This window comes from Typopeltis vanoorti, chromosome 16, assembly GCF_054136105.1.
Source record: "Typopeltis vanoorti isolate ZY-2024b chromosome 16, IOZ_Tvanoo_1.0, whole genome shotgun sequence".
Classification (NCBI taxonomy): Eukaryota; Metazoa; Arthropoda; class Arachnida; order Uropygi; family Thelyphonidae; genus Typopeltis; species Typopeltis vanoorti.
Window position 1 is genome coordinate 83129082 of NC_143564.1, and position 14333 is coordinate 83143414.

Consider the following 14333-nt stretch of genomic DNA (forward strand, 5'->3'; position numbering starts at 1 on the left):
GAGAACTACATATGAATAATATATAGCTTAATTTTGCAAGTATGTTTTTTTATTACAGAGGAAAGTTTTTAATCACATTGTAATTTCGAGTAAATGTTTTTCTGGATTTTATTACGTGCAGACATTACATTGTTGTATGTTATGGAAAGAAAGAGCTGATTACGAAAAGTTATATTACTGAAATTGTAATTCAGTTTAAATCAATATTCTACTTCTCACATTTCAGAAATTATCGATGCAGTTAGCTTTTCGTTGTTTTATTAACACTAATTAAATAGATTGCACCCGATTTCATCGTTTATTTTATCTTCAAATTCTTCAAAGATTTCCCATTGTAATTGTAGCAGAGTGAGTGGTTGGTTTCCATTTAACGTAAGCTGGTCAACTGGCTTCTCAGTTCTGGTTATAACAAAAGCGACTTTTCAACTGTTTTATGGGCATTATGTTGGCTACTGATTCAGTCTTCATCTAGGATACGGTTCTTTCGTTTCAGGTCTATAGAACCTCTTCTGCAGGTTGAAGTCTTCGTCTTTGCGGTGTAGTTGAAAATTATTATTCTACTAAAGAAGGTAAAAGTTCTAAAGAATTGACCAATCTACAACGAGAAGAAACTTTAAACATTTGAAAGTTTTATTATATAGACAAGTAAGAGCTAACATGATGCTTGCGAACTGACAGGATGTTTCATTAATAGTCGTAAACAATCTTCAGACCTTGTTACACGCATGCGTAGCGCTTCTTCCGACAATACGAGATTTGAAAGTAGTAACAACAAATTCTCTGTAGACAGGAATAGAGATGAAACGATCGAGTAATTAAACGAAAAAAATTGATTAATTTATTTGATTATAATACAGTACAGGATATGATGTGATGAAAGTATGGTGAATCTGTTTGTGAATATGACACTAGAAAATTAAATTATCTTAAATCTCTAGTGGATTAGTTTTAAAATGTAACTTAATGTAAGTAAAGAAAACCTACAAAATTAGTTTTCAATTAATTATTCGTAAATTATTTTTAAAATATTTAGATTTTGAAATAAAGAATTTTTTCTATTAGGGACAGGACAGGCAGTCCGAAAGAAAAGTTGTTCGCGATAATTCTGTACACATTCGGAAATTCCATTAATGTCTGCAAGTTAACTTTTAGAAATGCTGTCTTTGAATTAAAAACACGTGCACTGGATTGTCTTGTTTTGCATATGAGACAGCGTCTGGTAGGAGCGTGCTAATAATGACTTTGATTTTCTTAACTTTTCTGATTGCGAAGTGATGCTCACTCACTAACTTATACTCGAACACTTTTCGCTTTTTTCATTACTGTTAGACTGGCGTACCTACTAAGGTGGCAAATTTATAACGTCTATTTTATATGCACACACAGACTACTTTCTGGTATCTGCAATGAGTGCATGTCTCAAGAAACTTGCAGTTACCTAGTTTATATTCGTATTAGTAACAAGATTGATTTTCGAACTTGATGGGAATTCCGGCTAACTCTAAAAAAAAATAGTTGAGAATATTGCATCTCTCATTTGGCTAATTTTTGTAATTAAATATACACAAATTCAATTGAAATCATTCGAATGTTATCGAAGCAAGTTGGATAAACATGCGAACTTTCATACATTTGTCAAAATATCTCTATTCGGACGCAATTCACATTCACTAGAGCTTTTTAACTGAACGTTAGTCAGTTTCATACAGTGATGACAACAGTATTGTCTTTCTAAAATGTTGGCTGCCTCCTCGCGACAAACTAGTTGCATAATTGCAAACATTACAGGATATTTTCACCATTATAAATGCACTTAGGTATGGGTCTAAGCAACAACATTTGTAAAAAAAAAAAAAAAAAAAAAAAAATAAAATAAAAAAAAAAAAAATTGAACGTAAAAGGATTCTCTACTTTTTCGACGAACATTTAATTTATTCACGTTTTTGCATTTCTTTAATATTAGCAGTGTTTGGTAGTTTGGTGTGGGCCTCTTAGTCTAAAAACTGTTGGGTCATTAAACACAGATTTGGCTTTTAGATTATAAAGAACCAGAAGAAGTACAATTCCATTTTAAATTCAAATTTCTTTTCATAATTTGAATCGATATTTGTTGCATAGCCAGCTGGGAACGGAAGTCCTCCCGTTTCAAAAGACAAGATTTTTTGTAGGCACTAACAAAAACTAACGAAAAAGAAAGCCAGCAACAAAGAGAACTGGAACGACATGGTGCTGTACCCTCTCACTGAGGAAGCTACATGAAGAAGTAGGCACTAACCCTCAACGGTTTTTTAATAACCTTCTCCTTGATTCTGTTTTTCCAATTTGGGTTTTTTTTTATTTTCTTCTTTAGAACATAACTTTCAATGGGATGTTTTCACAAATTCCACAACTTCACTTTCCCCATTGGTTATGCGCGACTTCCGTCATTTACTCGCTGAGTATTGCGTTTGTTGTCACTTTTATATGCAATTTCATTATAAACACTACTTGGACACTTTGTTCGGAACATGCCGCAAGCTATTACATGGTAATTAGATTTAAAATTCTGTAGCGCAAACATCAAGAAATAGGACTTGAGTTTAGCAGAAACGATTCGAGGAATAGGAGTAATTTCTCTCTTTCTGATTGTTAGTCTGCTCAATTCCTTGATATTTATCCCCTATTGAACGTTTTTTGAGTTGCGAATAAACACTGGGATGTGTTTATTCACTCCATCCAGCATCAAGAGTTGGTTTCGTCACGAGCTAATGCTATTACTGAATCTTTCTATTTGTGTAGTACTGTGGCTAAATTAAATTTCTCATAAAAATTCTGAATGTATTTTCTATTATATTAATAGTGGAAGCAACTTAACCTGAACATAACAATTAAATCAAAGTAATAATAAAATGATAATCTGCAGTATATACTGGCTCTTTAACCCCAAACCTGCTGACTTTTGGTAACCATGTTTCACGATAAGGTGTTAAGCCTAAATGCCTAATTTTTTGTATAAGTACTTATTCTCCTGGGTGATTCGCTGGTTGAGGAGAAAAATCTAATTTTACAGGAGGGGAAAGAAACCTTCCACATGTTTGAGACCAATGATTTAAATGTAGTTGTGTACTGCAAAAATAAGCCGAACAGACCTGAATATTGCATATTTTAAAACTATCTTTAGTCCACTTTTGGCCGCTATTATAGACACTATAAATAACTGTCGTTTCATGTGATATCTTCTTCAACCGCACTTAAGCTCTTCACAGAAGTTATGAGCAGGTTCAGGTCCTACGGTGCTTTTATGTAAAGAACCTAGCTGAGTGCCAACATGATATTGTCACTGCAACCGCTCTGCAGTGGATATGATGTTATTTCCTCCCATCATATCGTTCCGGAGCGTCATTGCGATGTGACATGACACTGTATATTACTCGGCAACATTCGTTGTTCACCTTTCTTGGAGAGTAGATAATGTTTGGTTCTGTATACTGAAATTATTTCGTTAAAACCGAAGCTTTAGAACGTAATGTTCTGGCGCAGACCTCTGGTTGTAGACGCCTTGTACCAAAATAAGACTTCACTGACACACAAGAGCAACAACAGCACACACACAACTTTCAGCATCATTAATCTTTTTCTCCAATTTAGTTTTACCATTATTTTTTATTTTAATGTTTTTCATCTCAGATTCTCTGAAATATGTTGCAGTTGCAGCAAGCGATGATTATTATTACAGCACTCCAATAATTCGCAGAAAGTCAATTAACAGGAAACCTACTATTATGCATCCTTAGTCATTTAGCTTGCATTTCTTTGACTATTTTCCGCGTCCATTAACGTTGTTGTGCAGTATTTGAGAAAAATACGAAATAGCCACGATTTATTAACTTTAATGGCTTAATAACTCGGTTTCCTAACCCCTCAGTTCCTTATGAGATTTTTTAAATCTATGCTTGCCTCATCAATTTTGAATTTCGACAGGACAATATATACAGTTGACCCTGGAACAACGCGGGGGGTTAGGGGCACCGATCTCCCCGCGTTGTTCGACAATCCGCGTATAACTTTTGACTCCCCCAAAACTTGACTAATAACTTACTGTTGACCAAAAGCCTTACCGATAACATAAACAGTTGATTAATGCATGTTATGTATAAAATACTGCATTCTTACAATACATTAAGCTAAAGAAAATGTTATTAAAGAAAATCCTATTGTCGTTATAGCCTTTCGACTTTAGGGGAAGCTATATATATATGTCACCATTTAGGGAAACGACTATGAGCAAGGTGGTTTCCCGTTGCTTTCTTTGCCGTAATATAACCTATGATTGTAGCTTGTGTGTTCACGAGCCGGTTTGTCTGCTTGTGGGATGAAAAATCCCAAATAAACTGGGGAAAAAAAATCTGCTGTCCACGCCCAAGACCGGCTAACTTGGCTATGGCTGAGAAAGACCCTTAAGCTCTTCACGCCGTCGACGGGAATCGAACTTAGGACACTTTCCCCAGGTATATGGTTGCGAAGCGCATAGCCACAAGGTTAACCCCGCGGACAAAGAAAATCATAAGGAGGACAAAATATATTTACAGTACTGTACTGTATTTATCGATACCGTAAGTTTACGACGTCTGTTTTCAAGGTGAACCGTGTCTGTCAGTACTTCCATCAATATTGTCATCTGTGTACAACAGATGTTATACGTATTATTAATACTAGACATCCAAAATGAAAAGATAATGTGAAAAAGAAATTTATATTTATTTACAGGTATAACGATTCATGCAATTGCTTTATGGTAGCCTAGCCTATACACTAATGTATGAATCGTTAACATTTTTTTATTTTATGCTAATTAAACTAATTAATAGTTAATTTTATGCAGTTAATTTAATACTGCATCTTTACGTTTGTTTGCATTTTTCTGGACTGTGAATGGCGCCATGTACGGCCTTATAAGTGTTGATAAATTGCAACTTTTTGCAATAGATTTGTACATATTTTATGCATTCAGGACATACGGAACTTCTTACGTTTTTCGATATTTTTAAGCTACGCGGTTCTTTCTGCGTGCTTTTTCAAATTGTCTCAAATCGCCAAAACATTTTCCAAAAAAAAAAAAAATAGTGAAATGAAAACTACCAGAGAGGCAAAACTTACACTAATTAACAAATTATTAAAAAAATTAAAAGTAAAATCAATGGAAGAAAAACTATAACAGAAAAGAATAAAATATTTAAACAAATGACGAATACCTCATAAATGAATAAATTCTAAATTGTAAACCCAGTGAGAAAATAAATAATAAATATAAATACGGAAATAAACAATAAAATAAATAATAAACTGCACAAACCTCAAAACAAATCATTGAATAAAAAAACCTATCAAATGATTCATATTCGAAATTTATCTTTTGCTATCGATGAAAACGCTGGTTTAAAAATCTTAAGATTATGACAAACTTGAAATGTGTGATTCTCACATCTGTGAGAATCATCCATTTTATTTTCGCTCTGATTAGGAATAAATCTGAAAAGCGCTATAACATGTTGCTATAAACAGAGTATTTCATAAGAAGGCAACCACATATTTGGATATTGTACTGAATTTTTCAAAACAATCGCTGGAAAATTGATAACCAACTCGAAAATAACATAGGACAATAATTACCTGTAGATTGATGAGAGAATGCGTCTTGCTAAACAAAACATGTAAAAATATATTTCAGATGTTATTCAAAGATTATAAAACAAAATTTATTACTTCTAATTACCTGAGGTTCTTTGGTCATTTGCGTGTCTGTTTAAGAACTAGAAATAATTAACACACCTTCTTCTGAGTAATCGATCTTGTCCGTCTTCAAATTTCTGATGACGTGAGAGCTCAGTGTAAATGGGTGAAAAAAAAACCAAGTTAATAAGGTATTAAATGAGATGATAATAAAGATTACAGTAACGAGATGTAGATGAATTGATTAAGTTAATCTTTTAACTAGTATTGAACCGAGTGGATGCATGAAAAAAAGTTGGTCTAGCGAGAAAAAAAATCAGGTTAATTGAGAACATTATGAGGGGGGAAATATCGCAGTTAAATTAAAAACAGAAGAAAAACTTGAACACTTTAAAATATGCTGAGAAAGAATTAAAAAGATTATTTATTTTAGGTAATTATTCATAGTGTACAAAGAAAACAGTTCCGGCTAACTCGAAAAAAAAAAAGAGCTCTTGCTTCCGGAGTTATCAACAATTTTTTTCTAGTGAGAGCGACATCAATTATTCGTGATGAAAATGAATTCCTAACAGACAGTTATAGAGATTAGGAGAAAACAGAATAACAAATTAGGTGTTTAATTAGGTTACAATCTCTGTATGTATATACACACTTTAGATAAAAAGATTAAAATATCTTTACCTTGGAGACGTTTTAATTCTTACATATAATATGCTACGATGCCAAGAAACGTTTGCAAGACATCTTATACAAATTAAACGAGTGGGTTTAGAGGTTACAATCTCTGTATGTATATACACACTTTAGATAAAAATATTAAAATATTTTTACCTTGGAGAAGTTATAATTCTTATATATAATATGCTACGATGCCAAGAAACGTTTGCAAGACATCTTATACTAATTAATCGAGTGGGTTAGAGGTTACAATCTCTGTATGTATATACACACTTTAGATAAAAATATTAAAATATTTTTACCTTGGAGACGTTATAATTCTTACATATAATATGCTACGATGCCAAGAAACGTTTGCAAGACATCTTATACAAATTAAACGAGTGGGTTTAGAGGTTACAATCTCTGTATGTATATACACACTTTAGATAAAAATATTAAAATATTTTTACCTTGGAGAAGTTATAATTCTTATATATAATATGCTACGATGCCAAGAAACGTTTGCAAGACATCTTATACTAATTAATCGAGTGGGTTAAAGGTTACAATCTCTGTATGTATATACACACTTTAGATACAAATATTAAAATATTTTTACCTTGGAGACGTTATAATTCTTACATATAATATGCTACGATGCCAAGAAACGTTTGCAAGACATCTTATACAAATTAAACGAGTGGGTTTAGAGGTTACAATCTCTGTATGTATATACACACTTTAGATAAAAATATTAAAATATTTTTACCTTGGAGACGTTATAATTCTTACATATAATATGCTACGATGCCAAGAAACGTTTGCAAGACATCTTATACAAATTAAACGAGTGGGTTTAGAGGTTACAATCTCTGAATGTATATACACACTTTAGATAAAAATATTAAAATATATATACCTTGGAGACGTTATAATTCTTACATATAATATGCTACGATGCCAAGAAACGTTTGCAAGACATCTTATACAAATTAAACGAGTGGGTTTAGAGGTTACAATCTCTGTATGTATATACACACTTTAGATAAAAATATTAAAATACTTTTACCTTGGAGACGTTATAATTCTTACATATAATATGCTACGATGCCAAGAAACGTTTGCAAGACATCTTATACAAATTAAACGAGTGGGTTTAGAGGTTACAATCTCTGTATGTATATACACACTTTAGATAAAAATATTAAAATATTTTTACCTTTGAGACGTTATAATTCTTACATATAATATGCTTCGATGCCAAGAAACGTTTGCAAGACATCTTATACAAATTAAACGAGTGGGTTTAGAGGTTACAATCTCTGAATGTATATACACACTTTAGATAAAAATATTAAAATATATTTACCTTGGAGACGTTTTAATTCTTACATATAATATGCTACGATGCCAAGAAACGTTTCAAAGACATCTTATACAAATTAAACGAGTGGGTTTAGAGGTTACAATCTCTGTATGTATATACACACTTTAGATAAAAATATTAAAATATTTTTTCCTTGGAGACGTTATAATTCTTACATATAATATGCTACGATGCCAAGAAACGTTTGCAAGATATCTTATACTAATTAACGAGTGAGTTTAGAGGTTACAATCTCTGAATGTATATACACACTTTAGATAAAAATATTAAAATATATTTACCTTGGAGACGTTTTAATTCTTACATATAATATGCTACGATGCCAAGAAACGTTTGCAAGACATCTTATACAAATTAAACGAGTGGGTTTAGAGGTTACAATCTCTGTATGTATATACACACTTTAGATAAAAATATTAAAATATATTTACTTTGGAGACGTTATAATTCTTACATATAATATGCTATGATGCCAAGAAACGTTTCAAGACATCTTATACAAATTAAACGAGTGGGTTTAGAGGTTACAATCTCTGTATGTATATACACACTTTAGATAAAAATATTAAAATATATTTACCTTGGAGACGTTATAATTCTTACATATAATATGCTACGATGCCAAGAAACGTTTGCAAGACATCTTATACAAATTAAACGATTGGGTTTAGAGGTTACAATCTCTGTATGTATATACACACTTTAGATAAAAATATAAAAATATTTCTACCTTGGAGACGTTATAATTCTTACATATAATATGCTACGATGCCAAGAAACGTTTGCAAGACATCTTATACAAATTAAACGAGTGGGTTTAGAGGTTACAATCTCTGTATGTATATACACACTTTAGATAAAAATATTAAAATATTTTTACCTTGGAGACGTTATAATTCTTACATATAATATGCTACGATGCCAAGAAACGTTTGCAAGACATCTTATACAAATTAAACGAGTGGGTTTAGAGGTTACAATCTCTGTATGTATATACACACTTTAGATAAAAATATTAAAATATTTTTACCTTGGAGACGTTATAATTCTTACATATAATATGCTACGATGCCAAGAAACGTTTGCAAGACATCTTATACAAATTAAACGAGTGGGTTTAGAGGTTACAATCTCTGAATGTATATACACACTTTAGATAAAAATATTAAAATATATTTACCTTGGAGACGTTATAATTCTTACATATAATATGCTACGATGCCAAGAAACGTTTGCAAGACATCTTATACGAATTAAATGAGTGGGTTTAGAGGTTACAATCTCTGTATGTATATACACACTTTAGATAAAAATATTAAAATAGTTTTACCTTGGAGACGTTATAATTCTTACGTATAATATGCTACGATGCCAAGAAACGTTTGCAAGATATCTTATACAAATTAAACGATTGGGTTTAGAGGTTACAATCTCTGTATGTATATACACACTTTAGATAAAAATATTAAAATATTTTTACCTTGGAGACGTTATAATTCTTATATATAATATGCAACGATGCCAAGAAACGTTTGCAAGACATCTTATACAAATTAAACGAGTGGGTTTAGAGGTTACAATCTCTGAATGTATATACACACTTTAGATAAAAATATTAAAATATATTTACCTTGGATACGTTATAATTCTTACATATAGTATGCTACGATGCCAAGAAACGTTTGCAAGACATCTTATACAAATTAAACGAGTGGGTTTAGAGGTTACAATCTCTGTATGTATATACACACTTTAGATAAAAATATTAAAATATTTTTACCTTGGAGACGTTATAATTCTTACATATAATATGCTACGATGCCAAGAAACGTTTGCAAGACATCTTATACAAATTAAACGAGTGGGTTTAGAGGTTACAATCTCTGTATGTATATACACACTTTAGATAAAAATATTAAAATATTTTTACCTTGGAGACGTTATAATTCTTACATATAATATGCTACGATGCCAAGAAACATTTGCAAGACATCTTATACGAATTAAATGAGTGGGTTTAGAGGTTACAATCTCTGTATGTATATACACACTTTAGATAAAAATATTAAAATAGTTTTACCTTGGAGACGTTATAATTCTTACGTATAATATGCTACGATGCCAAGAAACGTTTGCAAGATATCTTATACAAATTAAACGATTGGGTTTAGAGGTTACAATCTCTGTATGTATATACACACTTTAGATAAAAATATTAAAATATTTTTACCTTGGAGACGTTATAATTCTTATATATAATATGCAACGATGCCAAGAAACGTTTGCAAGACATCTTATACAAATTAAACGAGTGGGTTTAGAGGTTACAATCTCTGAATGTATATACACACTTTAGATAAAAATATTAAAATATATTTACCTTGGTACGTTATAATTCTTACATATAGTATGCTACGATGCCAAGAAACGTTTGCAAGACATCTTATACAAATTAAACGAGTGGGTTTAGAGGTTACAATCTCTGAATGTATATACACACTTTAGATAAAAATATTAAAATATTTTTACCTTGGAGACGTTATAATTCTTACATATAATATGCTACGATGCCAAGAAACGTTTGCAAGACATCTTATACGAATTAAATGAGTGGGTTTAGAGGTTACAATCTCTGTATGTATATACACACTTTAGATAAAAATATTAAAATATTTTTACCTTGGTGATGTTATAATTCTTACATATAATATGCTGAGATGCCAAGAAACTTTTGCAAGACACCTTATACTAATTAAATGAGTTTGTTTGCGAAGGTTATCATCTCTTTATGTCTATACACCTTTAGGTAAGAATATCCAGATATCTTTTTTCTTGGAGAGGTTATAATTTTTATGTTTGCAAGACACTTGATAAGCAATTTAATGAGTGTCTTCATGCTAACATCTCTGTATCTGTGTACACACTTGAGGTAATGATATTCAAATAGTTTTCTTTGAGATGTACTGTTTTTCAAGTCCGCAAACGTTTTTAGAATAGCTTATGCCAATTTTCTGAGTATTTAAAAAATTGTTTGCTATTTTTATGTTTGTATACAGAAGCACTCTAGATAATATTTATACTAATATGTTTGGTTTTCAGAACTTATTTTTTGTTTCATTTGCTACTATCCTTCATTATCAATTCTTACTTATCATGTAACGCTTTCTCTAAGCTGTGTTCGTTACTCTTCTGTTTATTTAGTTCAATATCCTTTGACTATATTATGTTGTTTGTATTAGCTAGATGTCTCCTGCTTTGGATACTCTTATCATACCAATGACGTTTTTTTTCCTTTCAAACTTTTCAAAATTAGCGTTTTCAGTTTTCTTACTTCTACCGAACAGCTTATTCAACTATGGCCTGGTCCTTTTTCTTTTTCGTTCCTCGTTTCATCATGGGATTGTTGCAGTCGTAGAAACTGAACACTTGTTGCCATCTTTCATGTAATAGCGGAAGCACTCATATAATGATTTGGGCTCCAGATGAGGTCTTAAGATGCGTGTTGTTGTTATTAATCTCGCAGATATAAGTTCTTTGTACAAATTTTGTACACATCGAAATATGACGAGAAGATCCATTATTATCACTTGACATTTTTATAAACTTAATTCTCTTGCATATCTACGATTTTACCCTAACTACGCTTTAAAAACGTACTCGTGTCTAATGCATTTCAGATTGTTTACTGACAACGCTATTTGGTCAGTTTTTTTTTTTTTATCAGATCATCACGCTATATCAGATTAATCCTTGTTAGATCTGTGCTTTTAACCGAATGTGATAAACTAATAGAAATATTTACATGTGTCAAAAGATGACCAATAAACTGACTGTAATTAATTTTCTACCTGAACTGCATTTGATAACAAAAATGCAATATTGCATTTGTAATTAACGTAGTATTTATAAAATCTCAAATAGCACTGAAAATATTTTAAAAGATCATTCTTAGTGTACTTACGGCTGAACCTGCTTCTTATATCTGTAAAAATAAGAATGCTTCGTTTGTCACTGTTTTCTTCTTTCCCCTTTTCTTTTAGCAAGACCTAAGAAACATGCTCTTTTTATTATGATTGACTTCAAAATAATTGCAATGAACGGGAATAGTATTTGATATTTTAATATTATGAATGTTAAACTATTTCTGTTATTTCAACTTCAACGATCTTCCGTCTATTTCTATGCCTTTAAGTGACTTAACTCCCTCTACCCCCTCCATTGAATCTTATTGGGAACGAGGGTTACGTTTTTCTGAAGCTCATTCAAACTAGGCTGAATTAATCAGCCTTAGGCGCGGGTAGTAAGTTTAAGAAAAATATCTGTAAATTAATGCGAGTTTATTCAGTTTCTTCGTTATATTTTTTATTGAGTTGCGAGTGCAACCACAGCAGTCCATCGGTCCCATCAGAACCGAATATTTCTGCATAATTAATTCAGCCTCTTAACTCATGTAATATTTAAGGTTACACTGAAGTCGCTTGACTTTCAAGTAGCATATTGTAACCCGTTTGAAAATAAAAATTATTTGTTCCGTAGATTTCATTAAAAAAAAAAAAAGACCTTGTCGCATCATATAAAGTAGATCAATTCATTCACCAATTTTTCAAAGTGGAAATAAGAAATAATTCCCTTAATACTATAATTAAAGCTATTTATGTAGGAAAGTTTTATTAGCGCGAACGTTTTAAATAATGCAAATTATTTTCTAATTCCGTAAACCAAAATTGAGATTCTTAGTCAGTTTTAAACAGTTATTACTTCCTAAGTTAAAGTAATAACACTGGAAACTCACTCTGTTTGTCACATTATAGTTCGAAAGCTCTAAACGTTGAAAAAGTAAACAGTTAAGAATTAAATAGACATATTAAGTTTTAGTATAAACTGATTCACTTGCTGGAGACAACTAAGCTCGTAACAAATACTGAGTGCAAAAGGACCATCATTCTGTCTGGTATTGTTCGATATCGACAACAATCACTAATGAGTGATTGTTATTAATTACCTATTGTTGCAGAATAAAGTGAAAATATGATACCGTTTTGTGGCAAAAATAACTTTTTTTATTCATGGCGTAAATTTTAAATGGAATATTTTAAGCACTTTCTACATGTTATTAAAATAATAACGTGGACATTGTATTTTTGAGTTTTCATTAGCCATCATCCTGAATTGTCTTTCAGGTCATAACGTTAATCTCCTTAGTATTATCTTCATTCTCAAGCGTGTATTTCCCTCCCTTATGTTTTTACTGATTTTAGTTCCAATATTGCGATAATTTCATTACATTTGATGTTGCAAAAATTGTCATTACTATCAGATACTTAACAAACAAACAGAATATCAGTTAGGTCACAATATCGATATCTTTATTAACATTGGATTAGAACTAAAGTATAATATTACATTAAACAACAAAAAAGCCTAATCACTTTTATGTGGGCAGAATAATTGCGTTTGTTTGTGCCAAGAAAGTTTTTGCGAATGATCGCGATAATTCAGTTTGCAGTGTTTGCTATCTTTCTACAGTTTGTGGGCGAACTCATATTGGGTAGTGCTATAACATTCCTACTTATCTTCCATTGCTCTTGATTTATTCTCCCAGAATTTGTAATCATTTGTGATTTTATCCACTGACATTTCTGAAACATTTTCGTATTTTAATGTTTTTTAAGTTGCCACAGACATTTCCTTGAGTAACGAAGTATCCCATTCATCTGCATGATGCACCACATCTTGCCCATTATTCTTAATACTCTCCCTTCCCAACTTTAAGATTTGTTTAATTTTAAAATGCTTTTAATTTAAGCATCTAAAGCAGTGAGTTTCAAGACGGTTCAGCATTGGGTCATTTGTTTTTAACTCATCGACGATGCAGATCGTGAAATTAAAAAGTATGAATGTCGTAGGAGATTCAATCAATTCTACTCGTCCTTCTATTCCTTAAGTGTTTCTCCCATCCACAATGCCAGATTTTATTTCTCCCAAAAGGGAAGTCATTTGTCCATCGTAGTCGTCACAGTATTACAAAACATGCAGTTTGCTAAACAGGACATGCTTTTAACAAGACCGAGACAAGATTTCTTCATAATGTTACAGCTGAAATATTACTGTATTCTAACCTCCACAACACATTATTTTACCCGTTGCAAATTAACGAAATAACATTCGCCCTTCTGCAGTCAACAGAATAGAACTGCTTCGCCTGAGTCTTATGTACTTTCGTACTTGGCAGATTTCATCTTAGTTCATTCACAGTTAAGTAAACGGATTAAGAATATCTTTAATTCCACGATGAGTATTTATGTTGAACTGTGTTTAAGTTCAAAATATGAAGAATTGAAGAGTATTAACTTTATTTCGAGTTTGGGCAAAAGCTCAAAATTTGCAAAAACCCAAAACAGTAGGAGAGAGGATGAAACAACGGTGTGTGTTCAGGCCTAGCCATCTTGTTCCGATGGAATAGGGTGGGTAGTCCTGAACACACTTCCGTATAAGACTAACTTAAATTCAAATGAAAATCCCTTATAAAGGCTATTCTAGCTCTAGACGGGTTTCGAACCTCGATCTTTTCACTCAG